Consider the following 20,675-nt stretch of genomic DNA (forward strand, 5'->3'; position numbering starts at 1 on the left):
ACCATTACTAGCTGCAGACGACAGAAGACTAAGAAAGAGGAACAGACTAGAGAAGGTTCGGGAGAAAAAAAAGACAAGAACAAGTGAGGCTAAGATACAAGGGACACATGTAGGGACATTCGGAGCAGAGCAGAGGAGGCAGGGAAAGAGAAACTCAAAGGGACAGAGGTGAGAAAGCCTCGCAGATTCCCTGGAAGAAAGAAGGGAGGCGGGAGAGAGCTGGGAGCGGTGGCTGGGGAGGAGGGACAGAGGCAGAGGACCCCGGCCTGGCCTGGCCCTTGTTTGAAGGCAAGTGCCCTCTCCTCTGAGATGCAAAGCTGAGGCCCGGCCCAGCCCGCCACCAGGGCTGGGAGGGCAGTCACTCGGGTACCCCCTGCAGCTAGGATGGAGTTATCTCCTGTGCCCAGAGCTGGCGTCCTTTGAGGCCTGGAGCCAGCTGCACACAGAACATGCTCGGGTCTCTCTCTTCTGCATTTATAAGCCACACTGAAAATCTACTTAGGTTCGATGCGGTCATCAATTTCAAATGCATTTTCAGCGGTGGGGCCGCCTACTTTATGAAATGCCTTGGGGACAGGGAGACGCAGGAACACTCTGAAAAACCCATTTCCATGTGTTTGAAAATAACTCCACCAGAGAGTTCAATCAACTAGAAGGTTTGTATCTAGAAAGAGGCACATTTTGGGTTTTCTTATATGGGAGCAGGGTGATGGTGGTGGGGGTGGGGTGCCTCTGCCTCCAGCTTTGTAACCTCCATCATCCAGGGAGAATGCCGGCAGGTGCATCAGGGCTGCTTCCTTGGCAGCAGCGGGGAAGCCAGAGGCGCGAAGCTCTGACTTTCCCAGCTGCCAAGGGCTCCCAGGGCCTCTTTTCTTGAGAGGCCTTCGGGGCTGGTGGAAAGGCTGAGCAGGAAGCAGCAGACCAGGCTTTTGTGCAGACCTCAGACTTCTGCCGACACCCCGAGGCGCTCAGGGCTCAAGGTCAGAACTGTGCTTCCCCAGACCTCGGCCCCTGCGAAGAGGAAGGGGAAGTAGGGAGATGGTTTGGGGCTGGTGGTGGTGGTTGGGGGGTGACTCTGTGAAGATGGGAGTTTCTCCTTCAGCTGTTGACTTAGAGAGCTGGGCTGGGGGAGGCGACAGGTTCCACAAGCGGGTGCCCTCCCCCCCAACACAATGACAATGGAGCACTTGCTGGTGTGAAGTGACGTCATCCCCCCAAAAAAGGCAGGGGCTGTAGGGGAGAAGGACTGCAGGAATTCTACGCTCATCAAGCAAAAAAGAGTCAAACCCCCAAATCTTTGCATCCAGAGAGAAAGCCAGCTCCTGCTGCTTCCCTGGGCTCTAGAGGAAGGGATCCGGCCCTGAAATGAGAGAGTCCTGGGTTCTGCCGTTTTCAGCTGTGTGCCTCAGGCACCCAGCTTAACCTCTCTGAGCCCCCATTTATTGTTCTGCAAAATTGGACACGCAGCACCTACATCCTAGGGTTGCTGCCATGCACACAAGGCACTTAATCACTATCACTCAGTTCCCCCTTCAGGAGCCTCTGCCTCGGCGTGCCATATACTTACCTCCAGATCAAACGGATCTTAGAAAAGCAGCTTTAAAAATCTGTCCTCAGTCCTTTTGCCTGGGCTTCTGATTTGCAACTCTGCCCTCCGGGGTTGTCAGCATCTGTCTCCCGTGTTGCCTACGATCCTCCAGGGACGCCCGCCTCCAATTTCCCTGTCCCCCTGTGGCCTAGCGAGCATCCTGCACCAGGAGGCGTTTCGCATTTATGAGGTGATCACTTTCCAGTGGATAAGTGTCGGCGCTCCTCTCCCATTTGAGCTCCCTCTCTTCAGTGGGCCGGACTTCCATCTCGGCGTGTGCAGGGCGGCTTTCCCAGGCAGCCTGCTGATGGGATCACACGCCCTTCGTCCGCATCTGACTTGTTTTGCTGAGACGGCAATTCAGATCTAAGTGCCAATCTATCTTGTCGCCTCCATCAGTCAGGGACGGGAGGCCCAGAAGACCCACCCCTCCAGCTTCTGATCTGCTGCGACAGAGCCATCTCATCACAAGCCATCTCTATGGAGAAATGCAGGAAAGCCAGTGGGCCCTCCCACCCTGCACTGGCTGGAACGGCCAAACCTCAGGTCCAGGTGATGGCAACAACGGATTTCTGCAAGGTGCTCCTGCAAGGAGTCTGAAGGACCTGCTGCATTTTCCTTCTTTCCTTTCTTTTATTTATTTACTTTTTTGGCCATGCCCTCAGCATGCGGAAGTTCCCAGCCAGGGATCGAACCGGCGCCCCAGCTATAACCAGAACCACCCAGTGACAACGCTGGATCCTTACTGTGCTGAGCCACGAGGGAACTCCCTGCTGCACATTCAAGGAGAGCCCATTCCGGCCACTGGCGTGCTGGAGTTCCATGTGTGGAATCCTAACTCTTTGAAAATGGAGAACCCAACAGCAGCCAGCATTTGGGGGAGTCGGCCTAAGTAATGTCCCTCCCTCACTGTAAGAGGTCACAGGACATTTACAGAAACCTCCTCACCTGCTGACACCTGGGGGCACTCGTTCCAGGTCAGAGGTGGGGACAGGATGACTCAGCTACAAGCCCCAGGGGTGGGGGCAGGCTGGTCTAAGAAGAGATGCTATAAGGCAAAGAGCTGGCTAACCTGCCCCCTGCAAGTTCCACGTGTGGGACTGGCCAGACCTCGGCCCTGCTTCCCGGCAGGAAAGCAGCAATCCAGACGGCGGGCGACGGAAAACTGCAGGACGCAGCAGCGATTTTTTAGTTTTTAGTGGGGCAGGAAGACAAGACGGGCGCCTCCCTCCCCAGCACATCTGCTCGCTCAGGAAAGGACTCGGGCGGGAACGGGGACAACGGCCCTTTCCCAATCCTTCTGGGACGGACGGCAGCCTGAGGAAGTTCCAGATGCCTGATCTGTGCCATGCCCCCTTTTTCTGTGTGTCTTGTGGCAACATCACCATTTACCGGAGACATTTTTGGAAGAATACAGCGCGATGCCTACAGCCGGCGCACTTACGGCCACTGTTATTATAACAATGAGTGTTTCCATACGACAGAAGTGAAATTCAAACCAGATTTTCTCTCCTGAGATGCTCTGCCAAAGAGACCGCGAGGGAGTAAGTTAGTTTAAATGCATTAATCGAGCATCCACTGCGCTGGGAAAGAAACAGGCGTGTGTGTTCAATTAAGCGTCAGGCTTCAGAGAGGGAGAGAGAGGAGGAGGCTCAGGAAGGGTCTCTCAACTCAGAATTCACTCCGAAATCAATAGCTCTCTCGTGGAAGGGACCCCTGCCCCTCCTCCCACCCCTGCAGCCCCACCCTTCAATCAGTCCTGGGCTCTTCTGGTTCCCTTTACTTGGGTGAGTCAAGGGCTGGCTGTAGTTACCTGTTATCATGCACTCAGGAGCAGACCCAAACGGCAGCTTGGCGAGGCTGGCTGTGGCTGCAGGCTTCTCCCCCGTCAAAGGGGCCACCACAAAACAGAGCCACCCTGGGGTGGGCGGGGGCCATGGGCCGACTTCCCGCTTCTCCCACCTCCCTCTGCCCAGCTTCCCTGCCCAGACCTGGCAGCCATGAACCTCAGGGCCAGTGACCTTTAAAATGAAGACATCTGTATACAGATGGCCAGCAAACACATGAAAAAATGCTCAACATCGCTGATTATAAGAGACATGCAAATCAAAAATACCATGAGATACCACCTCACACCAGTCAGAATGGCCATCATTCTTAAGTCCACACATAACAAGTGCTGGAGGGGCTGTGGACAAAAGGGAACCCTCCTGCACTGTTGGTGGGAATGTAAACTGGTACAGCCACTATGGAGAACAGTTTGGAGATACCTGAGAAATCTATACATAGAACTTCCATATGACCCTGCAATCCCACTCTTGGGCATCTATCCGGACAAAACTCTACTTAAAAGAGACACATGCACCCGCATGTTCATTGCAGCCCTATTCACAATAGCCAGGACATGGAAACAACCCAAATGTCCATCAACAGATGATTGGATTCGGAAGACATGGTATATATACACAATGGAATACTACTCAGCCATAAAAAAGAATGACATAATGCCACTTGCAGCAACATGGATGGAGCTAGAGAATCTCATACTGAGTGAAATGAGTCAGAAAGACAGACAAATACCATAGGATATCACTCATATCTGGAATCTAATATCCAGCAGAAATGAACATCTCCACAGAAAGGAAAATCATGGACTTGGAGAAGAGACTTGTGGCTGCCCGATGGGAGAGGGAGGGAGTGGGAGGGCTCAGGAGCTTGGGCTTATCAGACACAACTTAGAATAGATTTACAAGGAGATCCTGCTGAGTAGCACTGAGAACTATGTCTAGATACTCATGTTGCAATAGAACAAAGGGTGGGGGAAAAATGTATACATGTAAGAGTAACTTGATCCCCATGCTGTATGGTGGGAAAATATATATATATAAAATAAAAAAAAAATGCCAACTATCAAAAAAAAAAAAAAAAAAAAAAAGAAGAAGAAGACGTCTGGAGTTCCCATCATGGTACAGCAGAAACAAATCCGACTAGGAACCGTGAGGTTGTGGGTTCCATCCCTGGCCTCACTCCGTGGGTTAAGGATCCGGCACTGCCATGAGCTGTGGTGTAGACTGGCAGCTGAAGCTCCAATTGGACCTCTAGCCTGGGAACATCCATACGCCACGGTGTGGCCTTGAAAAAAAAAGCCAAATAAATAAAAAAAAATAAAACGAAGACGTCTTGCACATACAATGGAATATTACTTGGTCATGAAAAGGAAGCAAGTACCGATCCACGCTACAACACGGAGGGAAATCTCGCAAGTGTTATAATGAGTCCAAGAAGCCGGACACCAAAGGGCACAGACTGTGCAAGTCCCTCAATGTGACAAGTGCATCAGGGGAAACCCACACAGTCAGAAAGAAGACCGGTGCTGGCCAGGGGCTGGGTTGGGGGTGGTGCTGATGGGAACGGGGTATATCTGGGGGTAATGAGAATGTTCTGGAACCAGAGAGAGGTGGCAGTTGCACCGCATCGTGGACGGGCTAAATACCATGGAATCGTTCGCTTTGAAACAGTGAAGGTTGACATGCAAATCTCGCCTCCTATCAAATCACATCGCAGCAATAAAAACAGCTACAATTCCTTGAGCACATGCGAGGCATCAGGTTGTGAACCAAGACTAACCCCAACCCTTTGAGAGCCCTGCCGGAAGGCATCTGGAAGGCCTGGTTCATTCTGATGAGGAAATAAGGAAATTGAGGCCGGGGGCGGGAAGGGGGGGTGCGGGGAGGGGAGTCAGGGAGTCCTGTGCTCTGCTGTGTTCTTCCTCCGCTAGTTTTTCACAGCTCAGGTGCTGGAAGACGTGGGAATCGGGAGCTCAACTTCCGTGGGATGCTGCGAGAGGAGCAGAGGCAGCAAAGGGGGTTGGGGTGAGGGTTTGAAGAGGGGATGGGGCCAGAGAAAACGGAACAGGAACTCAGAGTTTTATTTAGTACCCACAGGTGCGGGGCCGAGAAAAGGACAGAGAAATGAAGCAAGATGCCAGTAAGGGGAGGCGAGCCGGTGGCAGGGAGCACGGCGGGGGGCCGGGGGAGGGAAAGCGGGGTCCGACGAGGAAGGGCTGCTCCCCTCTCAGCATCCCCGTCAGTCGCATCCCTCCCCTGCCAGCTCCTGTGACCCTTGCACTTGAACTTGAGCAACAGCCTGCAGTCCGGCTCACCTGTTTTAAAAGACGCCAGTGAGCTCAAAACACAAATACTGAGACTCACATTTTCCACGTATCTCTGCATGATCAGGGGCGTCAGAAAGACAGCGTCACAAGACATCTCCAAACACGCGGACTTTCCTTCTGAGGCGCGCTGTGCTGCGACGCCTCCCTTCGCATGGGCTGCTGTGCCAAAGTGCCTTTGATTGGATTTGTCAGGGTTGGGGGCCGGTGGGCGTTTCTTTTTCACTTTCTCTGCCACCAGGAACCGGCAGACAGGAGCCCATGTTTTTCTGATGCTTCACGCTTCCTACACAGTTGTGACGGAAATAACTCGACCACGTCTCTGAAAGTACCAGTGACGGGAATTTGGGAATCGTTGTGCTCAGAGATCACCTCGAGCTTCTCGCTGTGTAAGCGAAAGCTTTTAAATCAGATGCAAACCGGAAAGACTTTTTTTTTTTTTTTTTTTTTTTTGCATGTGCCAAATGACACCATTACCAATAATGAAGCAAGGCACCCCTCCACACTGCCCCCAGACACTGTAGACAGATACAGAGTTGAAGCCGTCAGGGAGTCGGGGAGCCTGGTGCTTCTGTGGTCCATATACAAAGGCCAGACGTGCAGGCCGGCTGGGGCTTCATCTGGCAGGAGGTGACATTTCTGCATCAAGGGGTGTTCTCTGTTGCGTGACTGCGATGCCATGAGTTTATCCCTGTTTCTCATTTTAAAGGATGCCTCTGAGACCCAGCTGGCTTCAAACCAGTGTGGTCCGCTGACCTCCCCAAAGTAGGCTCTAGTCTCTAATAAACAAAAGTTCCTGGAGCAGCGGGGCCGGGGCGGGGGGAGCGGGCACAAAAGGTTTTTCAACCCCCCGGGACTCAATGGATTCCTGAAACATTTCATTAGGAAACGAGGGACCTTCTCAGATGCCTCCCGGGTGGGGAGGGGGAGGGGAGACCTCCCTGGGGGCTGGGCCTCCTGCCTCCCTGGTAAGCCCTTTGCCCCCCTCCAACTGGGCCGGTCCTCCTGGGGATTCTGGATCAAAGGTCTCCTGCTGGGCTCAGCTCTGCCATCTCTCTCTCTCTCTCTCATTCCATCTCACTCGTGGGCAGGGACTGGGCTTCGCTGTTGGACAATGTTTAGCAACAGGCTGGCGTTGGCATCTTAAAACACCTGGGAGGGGCTGATGGACAGGTGCTGCCCGGGGAGGGCAAGCCTGTGGGGCTGTGAGCTTCAGATCAAGGGAAGGGCCCCCGCTTCTGGGAACAGGCGCTCACACACTTCCTCTCCACCCAGCTGGGGCTGGGGGCACCTCACTCCTTCCACAGGAACCCATGGCGGATGCCCACCCCCATTCCTCGGCCCCTTGCACCGGCATCCCTTGGAAGAACGTTAAAAACCCCAGGACGTAAAGATGAGGGCATTTTGGTCCAAATCGCTCATCAGGCATTTATTGGAAGGCTTCTCTGGGCTCCAGTCCACGCTCTGCAATCAAAGCTACAGCAGAAAATAGCTGCCCCGCCACCTGCCGTTGAGAGTCGGCTGTGTTGTTTAGGAAATTAAGACGGAAAAAGAACATGCATGAGCCCGAGAGAGCACATGGCCGGGACGAGGGCAGGACCAGCAGGCGAGCGGCTTGGGAAACAGCGGCAGCTCCCTGACCTGTCGCAGAGGTCACCTCGCTGACCGAGGACGTGGACGCATAGCTTGGCGCACGGGTCCGAGTAAGAGCACCAGCGGGTTGGAAAACATACTCACGTGTTTGCAAACTAGCTCTGCCCAGGTCTGGCCAGGGGTCTCTCCAGGGTCTCGCAAACTCCCTCTCCTCCAGCGCGGTGGCTGCCAGGCCCCAGAAAACGCTGATGCTGCAGGGACGGGTGGCCTCCCCCGGAAGCCCGCACAACACCCTGCTCAGAGGCTGCCTCTATTTTTAGCAGGGGCAGAGGTGGGGGCTGGGGTGGGCTGCCACACTTCCCTTTTTATTTTTGTTCTGAGCAGAGGCTGTGGGTGACTTTCCGCGGAGGGGGAGGCTGGGAGGAGGGGCTGTGCTCTCTCTGGCAGGCGGGGCACTGCAGAGAACAGGGGGGCGTGTCTGCCATGGGGGGGCAGCGAGGATGGGGGGGAAGAAGGAGAGGGAAGAAGGGCCAGGAGCTCAGGGTCACCCCAGCCCCACCCTTCCTGCTGTCCCTGCCCCTGGGCCAGACCTCAAACCTCGGTCCTGAGTTTGAACTGCCCAGAGGAGGAAGGCCAGCTGATGGGAAGTGCGGGGCCCAGAACATCCCAGGAAAGATGCTTCCATGGGCGTCGCTGGGGCTGCCCAGAGCAGATGCACCATCGCGCCTTCCTCCTCTGGACATCTTGCTCTCCCACTGACGCGGCTCCCCCGGCAACGGTGCCTTCCCTTCCCCTGCTGTCTGGATCTCACCCTGCAGGCTGCCACAGGGTGGGGACCCCCCCCGGGGGGGGGGACCCTGGGCACAGACGCCTGGGGATGGATGGGCTGGCAGAACTCTCAGGCAGAGAGCGAGCTGTTGGTGGGGGATGGCGGTGATGCGTGACAGTCGCCTGTCCGAGGGTCCTGCACGCCTGGGTGATCCCTGGCGCTTGGCCCCGTCCCCTTTCCCCGAGGCCTGCGATGCTTCCCTGTTCCCACGCAGCCAAACCCACGTTTCTCACCTTCTGCTCTGTGGCCCCACACGACAGAGCCCGGAGCTACCCATTCAGCCTGGTTCCTCTATTCTCAGCCTGGAGTCTTTCCAGCCCCCTTTCCTTTTCTAAAAAAACCACGGTATGATGAGTAAGCTGCACGCATCTTAAACACTCAGCTTAGCGAGTCTGAAGAGAAGACCGCTGTCACCAAGACCCCAGTCGAGAAACAGGGCATGCCACCACCTCCTCTTCCCCACCCCCACCCCAGAGGCAACTTCGACTGAGCTTTCTCAGTTTTGCCTTTTGCTGGACCTCGGGAAAATGCGTCAGCACGGCAGGCTCTCTCTAGGATGTGGCTTGTGCCGCTCAGCACGTCGAGGGCATCCGCAGCAACATGTCCTTCCGTGTCCACAGAGGTGTGGACCACTGTGTGTCCACTCGCCTGCTGACGGACGTTCGGAGTACAGTCCCAGCTCCCCTCCTGGGACCTCCCCGTACGAATCTTCACGTGTTGTCGGGTCTGTTGCGAAAACGACCCCACATGCTGGGTCACACGGTCCGTGCGCGTTTAACGCTGCAAGAGGCCCAGCCCTGTCATTCTGCGTTCTCGCCAGCAGGGGGCCAGCGTTCCAGTGGCTCCGCGCCCTGGTCAGCGCTTGGCTGTCAGGTTCTCCCATCTCAGGCTTGCCATGCTGTTCCTTCTCTCTGCACACCCCACGCTTCTCGCCTCATATCCCTTCTTGCCCTCCCCCCCCGCCCACCGGGACCACTCCTCCTGTTACATCCGCCCCTCCCTGCCCCCGCCCTGAGTACAAGGCTGAAGAGCGTCCCCTTAGACCCCTGTCCGTCTGGAAGTTCAGAACGTGACCTTTGCCTGGAATCAGGGTCTTTGCCGATGTACCTGAGTCAAGAGGAGGGCTTCCTGGATTAGGGTGGGCCCTAAATCCAGTGACACGCACAGGGCACAGAGGCAAGGTGGCCATGTGAGGACGGAAGCAGAGACAGAGTGATGAGCCCACAGGCCAAGCGCATGGAGCCACCAGGAACGGGAAGAGGCAGGGAAGGCTCGCCCCTAGAGCCTTTGTCCCGGGCACAGGCCTGCCTTGGTTTCAGACCTCTGGCCTCTAAGACTGTGCTAGAACATGCTTCTTGGGTTTTTAGCCATCCAGTCAATGGGCATGTGTTATAGCAGCTTCCAGAAACATGCACACACTCAGAAACATCTCCAACCGTGCCCCCCAGTCAACCTCCTATCCAGCCTCAAGACCCTCCCTCACCAGCGCCTCCTCCTCCATGAAGCTCTCCCTGACTGCCCTCATCTCATGCATCTCCTGCCCACCAGCGACCTCTAGAGAGGACCCACAGTGGCTCCAGGCAAGATGCTCTGAGCACCACTGACCAGGTGGGTGACCCTGAGCAAGCCAGGGGCTGCTAGGACACACATGTCATAGAGCTGGGTCTGGGGAGGGAGTGATGAAGGGCCATCTGCAAAGGTGTGGCAGGGAGGTGACAGGGATGGAGTGCACCAGGCCTGCGATCCCTGGAGTCCCGCTAGACTGAAGGGCCAGAGGGAGGGGGTGTGGGCACTGGGACCCCAGAGCTGCCCTTCGAGGACTAAATGCCTGACCTCCACCCCCTGTGCTCTCCCACAGGCCAAACCCAAGCAGAAGCCAAGGTCAAGAAGCCATGGGCGGGCTTGTTCAGGTCAGTCCCGGGACACAGCAGGGGGGCGGGTCTGCAGGGCGGAGGGAGACCCGCCAGCACATCTCTCAGGTCCTGGGTGTCTCCTCTGTTACGTGGGGACAGTGCCTGGGTGTCTCCTCTGTTACGTGGAGACAGTGCCAGTCTGGCAGGGGAGCGTGAGGACAGAGAGATGATGCCTGGAAGAAGAGAGGCCGCCTGCACGTGGTGGGTGCTGGGGCCTAGGAGCCGTGTTCTCTGTCAGGGACGCCCCGCCAGGCTCTGCTCAGTGCCAGCCGCCTTCCTGAGCAGTTTTACGCATCTCCTGCTCATTCTTCCATGTGCTGGGTGCTCCCAGCATGACTACTGCTTTGAACTGGAAGGGAGTGTGGTGGGGTGGGAGGGAGAAGTAAGCCTGCCCGTCTCTGGGCAGGGGACTGGCTTTCAGAGGGCCTCTTAGAGATGCTAGAACCTTCTTCCTCCTTGTTCCCAGCTTCTGCCACAGCCACCCCTACAGGAATGCCCTGGGGGAGGCCCTGCCCCACCACATTCTCCAGGCCGAATCCCGCGTGGCTCAGGGGAGGTGCAGGGCTTGCCTGAGGTCATGTGATATTCGGGGTGCCCAGGTGGCTTAGCCAGCAGGTGTGCTGGAGGCTGGATGTCTGGGATCAAGGCATTGGCAAGTGGGCATCTGGTGAGAGAGGTTCCTGGTTCATAGACAGCGCCTGCTGACAGTCCTCACGTGGCATTTCCCTGGTGTAAGTTCCACTGTTTCTGCTTCTAGGATCACCCATCCCATCACGAGGGACCCCCCCCCCCAAGACCTCATTAACCCCCATCCCCCCCAAAGGCCCCTCCTCCAAGTACCACCCTGCTGTGGGTCTGGGCTTCAACACATGGATCCTGGGACCCAGTGTTCAGCCCACCACACGGGAGAAATGCTGATGGTTTGGCTCCGCGTGGCAGAGAGGGGCTCTCGCTGTGTCCCCCACAGGGTCAGAGCCCCATTGCCACCTGCTACGCTGGGAGCATCACGTTGTCAATGAGTGACAATGCCCTGGGCCAATCGGTGGGAGGTAGGCACGATGCAAAGGTTCAGCCTGACGCGGTCAGAGCGCAGGGAGTGGCGTTTCAGGGCCGGTGGGGGTCTCGGGTGGCAGTTCAGCCCTCGCCCGGCGGTGTCGCAGCCCAGGGAGGGAGACAGACGTGCTGAATTACAACCATCCACGAACCGTTCACGTGTGGAACACGGCCCTCTGCCCTCCGTGCTGCAGAGGAGGGTCTGGAGGTGGGGGTGCGGGACCTCCTCGGGGACCCCCGGGGGAGTGAGGGGACGGGGACCAACCCTGGTCTTCCCCGCCATCACCGCCACCTAACTCTTCTTCCCTTGGAGGACGCTGGACCTTCCAGGCTCAGGCAGGACAGACAGCAATGATGACAGTGCCCAAAGCAAGCAGAGGGACGCTGCCCAGGCTTGGGGGATGTTTCGGGGCACGGGGGTCCAACCACGCGCAGGTGGGGCCAGACGCCCTCGAAATCCCTTCCAACTCAGGGATTCTGACACATGCCCTGGCGAAGAGACCAACCCAGATGGCAGGGTTTTTCCATGACGGGAGTGAGGAGATTCCCACTGGCCTGGCCGAGGGCCCTGCACAAGTGATGGAGCTGACACCCAGGGGCCCAGGGAGCCGAGCTCCCGGCCAGCCACCCAGAAGAGAGGTTACTCGAGACCACAGTGGAAGGCGGCCCGGGAAGCCCTCGGAGAAGCAGCAGTGACTAAGGGACACGTGGAAGGAAGTGACACCTGAGAGCGTCCTGCACACCCCCTGGGGAGGTTTGCGCCTGAGCGTGGTGGCAAACATGACTTTTCTGGCACGGCAAGAAGGAGAAAGAACAAAACCAGCTGTCTCTGCAAAAACACAGCCCGACAGGAGCTCAGGGGACGAAACCCAGTGGACATGGACCCTGTCCCAGAGCCCCGACCCTGTCCTGCGTCTGTCCTGCCGAGGACCAGTTAGCTCCCCCCAGTGATGCTTGCTTTATTCATCTCTGCCTTGCAACCGAGGTTCTAAATGGAGCAGGTCCCCCGCTGCTGACTCAGCCGCCAGAGCCCAAACTCATAAAATCCTATTTCAAAAAGGTCCAATGATTTTATTTTCTGATCATAAATATGAAATTTAATTAGCAGCTTGCTGCTAATGAAGTCGCCGAGAAAGCAGACAGGGGACGAGAACGTCCCGGGTAAAACAACCCGCCGCGTGTTCACGCTCGCCTCCCCCTCGTCCCCTCGCCCCCGGCAAGGCCTGCAGAGCAGAGGCGACAAGGACAAGGGCCCGGCGCCCGTGCAGGCAGGGAATCAGGTGTGGCTCTGGCACACGCGTCCCCTCCTTGGGTTGCTGGGACATTGCCAGGCACGTCGGCCTTGTGAGAGGCCCAGCTCTGTCTCTACAGCAGAAGGAAGGGGCTGGGAAGAAAACGGAGTCTCTGGCAAGAAGCTTAAGGAAAACCCACTAGAGCTTAGAAAGAGCCCAGTTACTCTCTTGGACGCTGGGCATCTGAGGGTGAATGACCCTGTGAGAGCCACATTTCACCCAACACCAGACCCAACACCCACCCTGTTCCTGTGCTATCCATGCCCTCAGTTCTTCTATAAATAGGAACCCATAAATAATCTAGGGACGGTTTATCTATAAAATGGGAATGGGAATGCCCACGGCTGGCAGAACTTCAGTGATGATGAAACACATTTCGAAAGCACCGGCCTGAAATACAGTAGGTGCTCAATACACGGGAGCTTTCATCATGATCATTCTTGCACGAGGTCTTTGGTTAAACCCAAAGTCCAGAACTTACGAACATCTCAAGTCCTATTATGAAGAAACGGACTCTTCTGAGCATCATCCAAGACGCTGAGGTTAAACATGCTTGCTAATTTCTTAAATGTGACGGGGAAATAACTCATTCTGCGTGGTGAGTGGGGAAACACGGCTAACATCGCCCCAAGGGGGTTCTGCATTCCAGTGCCTAAAACCCAAGTATGTATGGAAAGGCTGATGTGTGCCTTTTACACGTGCAGAGGCCACAGGCATGCACACCGGTGTACACGGGAGCAGGTGCATGGACTCTCCAAACACCAGCACCTACTAGCTGTGACAAGGGACGTGCTCCCTCCCGATGGCGTCTGAGGCATCAAACTAGGACCGTGTGTCCTCAAGGAACATGAGTCGATATTCTAGAAAAAGGTTTCTGACAGAAAGTAACAGCATTTTTGTTTGTTTGTTTGTTTGTCTTTTTGCCTTTTCTAGGGCTGCTTCCCATGGCATATGGAGTTCCCAGGCTAGGGGTCTAATAGGAGCTGTAGCTGCTGGCCTACGCCACAGTCACAGCAACGCGGGATCCGAGCCATATCTGCGACCTACACCACAGCTCACGGCAATGCAGGATCCTTAACCCACTGAGCAAGGTCCGGGATTGAACCCACAACCTCATGGTTCCCAGTCGGATTCGTTAACCACTGCACCATGACGGGAACTCCTTCTTTGTTTTTTGCTTTTTAGGGCTGCACCTACGGTATGTGAAAGTTCCCAGTCTAGGGCTCGAATCAGAGCTGCAGGTGCCAAGCACAGCAATGTAGGCTCCGAGCCACGTCTGCAACCTACACCACAGCTCATGGCAATGCCAGATCCCTGACCACTGAACGAGGCCGGGGATCAAGCCTGCATCTTCATGGACACTGGTAGGATTTGTTTCCACTGTGCTGTGATGAGAACTCCATTTTTTTTTTTTAATTGAGGATTATTTCCATTTTCTGGCACGTGGGTTCTGGAAGTAGGGACAGCCCATGTTTTGACGCCTACAGGGAATTCTTCGAGGGTCGTGGCTGAGATTCCTGGGATGCTAGGCCCTGATGCCCCTCAGGTGGGTAGAACTGTCAGCCCTGCTGGTGCAGGTAGCTTCAAGAATGAAATGTTTTAGCTTAACTAAATGTGTAAATCAAACCCTCCTCTCTCCATTTACAGGTTTAGCACCGTGGTCTCTCCTGGGGTCCAAGCACCAGCAGAGTCCCCAGGAAGGAGCTGCCTGGTGTGAGCTCTGGCTCACAGGTTCAAAGTCCCCACCAGCCAGAGTGTTGTCTGTGGGCCCCCAGCATCAGCACCACCTGGAGCTCGGGATTCACCTCGGACCGGCTCAGACAGAGTGGGCATTCTCACAGGCTTTCCAGGGGGCTGACCACCCTGCTCACCCCCTTCTGAGTCTCCTAGAACCTTCTAGACCCATGCTAGTCTCTCCTGGCCCATGCCCTGCCTTGTCTTTGATGGTGTTGCTGGCTTCCCATTTTTGGCTCTACACACTCAAGAATCTTTGGGGTAACTGAGCCCCAAGTTGGACCAGGTCTTCACACTTCATTCTGCAGCAGCCCTCGCTTTCTTGGGGCCTTGCTGGTAGGCCCTAGATACCCAGACACGTTGACATTTCAGTGGTACATTAACTTCACTCCTGACTGACAACACCTGAATGCAACGTCCAGGACTTGAGGCTGTGGGGCTGTGCTGCCCGTTGCCTAGCTCTGCTCAAAAATCACCATTCAACTTCCTAAAAGGGTCAAGGAAGAACTCTGTTGGCCTGTGGCTAGCCCTTTTGTTAAGTGAAAGCTTCTGCAAAGTAAGAATTAAGACCCACAATTATTTCCTATGAAAATCTAATATTTCACACACCAAGACGTTGAGGTGTACTTAAAGTCTTACCTGGGGACAAGGTGCTCAATGAACCCTACCTACCAAGTCCTACTTCACTGCCAATCTTTTATGATGCCCTCTTATCTGCCCTGGTAAATTCAGATCACTTGTGAGGTTTGTGGAAAGTAGCACATTCTGAACAACAGTGACAATACTGAACAATGATAAAATGGAATCAGATATCGGAAACAACTGTTGGTAAACGCGGACCAGCAGGTGGCTAGGGATGACCCTGGAGGAAGGTAAATCTATGAGGTTAGCCTTAGGATCACTGCTTTTTTTGCCTGCAGATACTTTACATCTCAGGGGGCAGAGCAGTGGAATGGAACTCAAACTGATCCCAGTAGTCCTGCTGACCTGAGGTGACAGACCAAATACAGGGCTGCTGAGGTCTGCACTTGAGGAAGTGGGGGTACCACGAGGAGGCAAATGCAGAAAGAGAGAGAGAGAGAGTTTGGCTAAATGGCAAACTATACGTGCACAAGTAGGATTCCACGAGCTGAGCAGAGAACAAGTACCGTGGGGTTGGGAATGGAGAGATTTCAGATGATACGCAGGACAGACAAATGCTGGAGCTCCAACTAGCCAGACTGGGAAGATCACACTGTTCCCTGTGAATTCAGAGACCTAGAAATTCCACAGCTGAAGAGCAGGGCTACTCGTGCTCCAGAATATGGACCACTCTAGATGTAACAAAGTTTAAAAACAAGTTTAGAAAGAATCAAGCCTATTTATGTATAAATTAACTATTTGCCAGATCAAAACTTACCACATCTTACAGACAACAAAATCCAGACACTGGGCATCCGCAATGACTAGAATTCAATAAAAATTTTTTACTGGACATGTGCATAAGCCAACAAATTTGACTCATAAGGAGAAAAACCAGTCAATAGAAACAGACCTAGAAATTACAGCAGTGTTGGAATTTGCATACAAACCCTTTAAAACAGTTAATTATAAGTAGGCCAAAGATTTAAAGAAAAATATGAAGAGAATAAGGAAAAAGATATGAAACAAGAAATAACCAGGAGTTCCCATCATGGCTCAGTGGTAACAAACCTGACTAGTACCCATGAGGATGTGGGTTTGATCTCTGGCCTCGCTCAGTGGGTTAAGGATCTGGCATTGTCACGAGCTGTGGTATAGGTCACAGACTCAGCTCAGATCCTGTGCTGCTGTGGCTGTGGTGTAGGCTGGCAGCTGTAGCTCCAATTCTACCACTAGCCCTGGGAATTGCCATATGCTGCAAGTGCAGTCCTAAAAAAGCATAAAGAGAGAAAGAGAGAAAGAGAGAAAGAGAGAAAGAGAGAGAGAAAGAAAGAAAGAAAGAAAGAAAGAAAGAAAGAAAGAAAGAGAGAGAGAGAGAAAGAAAGAAAGAAGGAAAGGAAAAGAAGTAACCAAATGGAAGTTTTAGAATTAACATTTAGAATTTATGGATTACAAATTCAATAGATGGGCTTAACAATCACTGGAGATTGCAGAGGAATAAAATCAGTGAACTTGAAAACAGAGCAACAGGAACTATACACCTAAGGCATAGAGGGGAGAAAGGCTGAAAAGGCTGAACAGAGAATCAGTGAATTGTGAAATAATATCAAGTGGTCTAACATCCATGGAATGAGAGTCCCAGAAGGAGAGGAGAAGGAGAAATTGTGGAAGAAAAAAGATTGCTTTAATTTTTTTCCAAATTTAATGAAAAATATCAACCCATAAATCCAAGAAATTCGATGAACTCTAAGCAAAATAAACATGAAACCATACATAAGCATATCTTAAATTGGTGAAAATAAAATATAAAAAGAAAATCTTTAAAGCAGAGAAAAGGAGTTCCCGTTGTGGCTCAGTGGAAATGAATCCGAGTAGGATCCATGAGGATGCAGGTTCGATCCCTGGCCTCGCTCAGTGGGTTTAGGATCTGGCGTTGCTATGTGGTGTAGGTCCCAAACAAGGTTTGGATTCCAAGTGGCTGTGGCTGTGGCAAGCAGCTGTAGCTCCAATTCAATCCCTAGCCTGGGACCTTCCATGTCCCTCTGGTGAGACCCAGAAAGCAAAAAAAAAAAAAAAAAAAAAAAAAGAAAGAAAGAAAGAAAGAAAGAAAAAGGCAGAGAAAGGATACATACAGTGAAATAGTGATACAACACAAATATAGATTATTCCTCATAAGAAACAAAGCAAGAAAGAAGACAATGGAACTACATCTTTTTTGGGGGGGAGGTGGGGCACTGGTATGCAGCTGCTTTATGTGGGATCTCAGCTCCCAGACCAGGGACTGAACTCAGGCTGCAGTGTTGAAAGCACCAAATCCTAACCATTAGGCCACCAGGGAACTCCCTGGAGCTCCATCTTTAGAGTGCTGAAACAAAAGGTCCACTTGGAATTCTTTATCCAGTGAAAAATACCTTTCAAAAATAAGATGGCACATAGACTCTTTCTTTGATAAATCAAGATGGAAAAATATCCATCATCAGCACACCTGTGGTACCAGAAATGTTAAGTGATACTCTTCAGACTGAGAAGAAATACAATGCCAGAGGGAAACTTGGATCTGTGCGGAGGATTGAAGAGTGTCCCAAATGGCAACTATGTGAGTAAAGATAAATGTCTTTCATTTGCAACTTCCTTAAAAAATAATTAGTGGCTTAAAGCAAGATTAACAACAATCTATTGAGTCATTTGTAACAGATGTGGGTAGAAATACATGATAATCAGTAACCAAAGAAGGGATGAGAAGTGGAAATACACTGTTCTCCCTCTTCACACTGTGTGAAGTGATGCAATATTAACACGTGGGCTGTGATCAGGTAAGGGTGCATTTTCTAAACCATACGCGACTGCACACATGCACAAATAAGGCAAGGAAGTGGGCTAACAAGTCAACAGAAGAGATAATATGAAGTACCAAAAAAGACCTTGATTCATTCAAAGGAAAGCAGAAAAGGAAGAAAAAACAACAAATAATGGATCCCTCAAAAAGAAAACACTTAGAGGGAAATGTAAATGGATTAAACACTTCAGTCGAACGGCAGCGCTTATCCGTGGATCAGAGCATGATTCGATGACACGCTGTTTCTAAGAGACACTTTGAATATAAAGACTCGTTTAAAAGTAAAAATATGGAAACAGGATTCATAGCAATTGGAATGGCTACACTGATAACAGAAAAGTTGACTTCAGGAAAAAGAGGATTCATAGAGATAAAGAGGGGTTTTTTTAAATGAAAATAGGAGTTTCCTCCGTAGTGCAGAGGAAACGAATCCGACTAGGAACCAGGAGGTTGCGGGTTCCATCTCTGGCCTCGATCTTTGGGTTAAGGCTCTGGCATTGCCATGAGCTGTGGTGTAGGTCGCAGACGTGGCTCAGATCCCGCGTTGCTAGGGCTGTGGTGTAGGCTGGCAGCTGCAGCTCCAATTCATCCCCTAGCCCAGGAACCTCCATATGCTGCTGGTGCAGCCCCCCCCCCCAAAAAAGGAGTGAATTTGTTAAGAACATGTAACAATACGATCTGTGTATCACCTAATTATAGAGCTTCAAAACACATATGGCAAAAAAAAAAAAAAAAGGGTAAAACTGAGAGAATCTGATAAATCCAAGATCATAGTTATAGACTTCAGCAGTCCTCGCTTGGTACCTGTGTGGACAATTAGATAAAAATTAAGACCGGAAACGACAATCACAAAAGGCGCCTCTTAAGAGCGGCGCGAGGCCCACGCCACACATCTGCTTTTCACATAAATGTGGAATATCCCCCAGGACCTTATGTTGGACAGAAAACAGGTTTCAGCAACTTTAAGAAGCATTAAAATTATATGTTCTCTGACAAAAGGGAATTAAATGGGAAATGGATAATTAAATGGCACCCAGTAAATCCCTGGATATTTGGGAATTAAATGACACAGGCCTAAATAACCCACGGATCAAAGAAGAAACCAAAGGGGAAATCGGAAACTATTTTGAACTGAATAGAAATCAAACCGAAATATCAAAATGTGCAGGACGCAGCTAACACAATGCTTAGAGGGAAATGTAAACTTTTGAATGATTATATCCGAAAAGGGGGACTTCACATGAATCGTGGGCGTTTCTACCCTGAGAGGCCAGAGGAGCCAAAGTAAAGAGATGATAAAGATATGTGGAAACCAGGAAAACAGAAAGTGCAGGTGCAATAAGGAGCAAATCCGTGAAGTCCAAAGCTTTGGAAGGATCAGCAACACTGGCAACTCTCCTGTGAGACTGATTACACAATAAAAGAGAGAAACAAAATCACCAATCCCAGGAAGGAGAGGTGAGCTATGACTACAGATCCACCAGGAAGGGAGAGGATGTTACGGGGATATCATGAAAAACTTTGGGCCCGCAAATTCTATGACATTGATGATAGGCACAAAAAGTTCTCAAAAGACACAGCTTTTCCATTAAGGAATTGGAAGTCATGATCAGAAACCCTTCCACAAAGAAAGCTCTAGACTCATATGGCTTCACGGGTGAGTGCTGTCAAACATAATAAGGAAGACACAACACCAGTTTTACGTGAACTGTTTCACTGTATGTGGCCAACATTATGCTGATTCTAAAACCAAACAAAGGCATTACAGGAAAAGTATGAACGAGTGCCCCTTATGAATATAAGTACCGCAATCCTCAAAAGAATTTCCGCACAAAATATCCGAAATATTAAGGATTACACATCATGACCAAGTGGGGTTGACTCATGTCTTTACAATCTCAACGCAATATCTTTATGACCTTGAGGGAGGCAAAGATTTCCCAGGCAAGATCCAGAAAGTTCTAAATATAAAACTGCAAAAAAAAAAAATCAATTGGACTTCATCAAAACAAAAAACCTAAAAAAATGAAAAACTGCTCATCAAGAACACCAGTAAGAAAATGAACAGGTCAGAGAGAAGAAACAGTCGTAACATATGTATTTGATAAAGGACACGTGCCCGGAACATATAAAGAACGTCTCAAAAACTGAAAGTAACAAGTCAAGAAAAAGAGGACCAAAGGCTTGAACAAGCATTTCAAAAAGGAGGAACTACAAACAGCCAATAAGCACTTGAAGAAGGGCTCAAGGTCATTAGCCAGCAGGAAAAGGCAAGCTGGACCAAGAACGAGATACCCACACACATCCGGTAGAACGGCTAACATTTAACAGCTCACGACACCCAGTGCAGCGAGGACAGGGAGCAACTGGAACTCTCAAACACAGCTGATGGGGTTGCCAACAGCACAGCCACTGTAGGATGCAATCTGTCATTTCACATCGAGTCAACCCTACACTGACCTCGGGCCCAGCGAAGACCTAGGAACCTGTGACCCAGGACCCCGTCACTCACTCAAGAACAATGATTGCATGTTTGCACAAAGATTTGCCCATGAATGTTTGCACAGCTTTATTCGCGACAGCCCCAAACTGCAAACAACCCAAACGTCTGTCCAAGGAAAGTGGATCAACACACCACAGTCATAAAAGGGAATAAAAAGGAACCAACTACTGATACACACAACAAGGATGAATCCCCAAAATGTGCTGAGCCAAAGAAACCAGACACAAAAAGCTACATTTTGTGCCATGTTGGTTCAGTGAAGTTCTCAACAGCTCAGCTGTCCAACACGAAAGAAATCAGAGCAGTGGCTTTTCTGGGGGGATCCGAACTGACCAGAGGGACAGAAGGGAACTTTCTGGGGGTGTTGGGAATGGTCTGTATCTTAAGGGGGTTTGGGTTACCTTTGTCACTGAGGATTAAAACGGGATACTCGGCACTTGGGATCTGTGCCTTTCACAGTGTACAAGTTATATCTCAATTTATTTTCATTTTAAATTTTTATTAGTTTTATTTATCAGTTTTATTTTATTTTTTATTTTTCC

General features: G+C 51.6%; 1 protein-coding gene across 4 annotated transcripts in view; it reads right to left on the reverse strand.

Annotated features, from left to right (window-relative positions):
• Positions 1 to 20,675, reverse strand: part of CARD11 (caspase recruitment domain family member 11) — a 121,200-nt gene that overhangs the window by 52,939 nt on the left and 47,586 nt on the right. Inside the window, exon 1 of one of the 4 annotated variants that reach the window (XM_021086019.1) lies at positions 7,497 to 9,129. The exons of 2 other annotated variants lie outside the window; for them this stretch is intronic. The gene's annotated coding sequence lies outside the window, so the exon portion shown is untranslated. Of the gene's footprint in view, positions 1 to 7,496; positions 9,130 to 20,675 lie in introns of those variants that run through there. One more of the 4 variants, XM_021086016.1, reaches the window with a different exon arrangement.

The sequence above is a fragment of the Sus scrofa genome, chromosome 3 (assembly GCF_000003025.6).
Source record: "Sus scrofa isolate TJ Tabasco breed Duroc chromosome 3, Sscrofa11.1, whole genome shotgun sequence".
NCBI lineage: Eukaryota > Metazoa > Chordata > Mammalia > Artiodactyla > Suidae > Sus > Sus scrofa.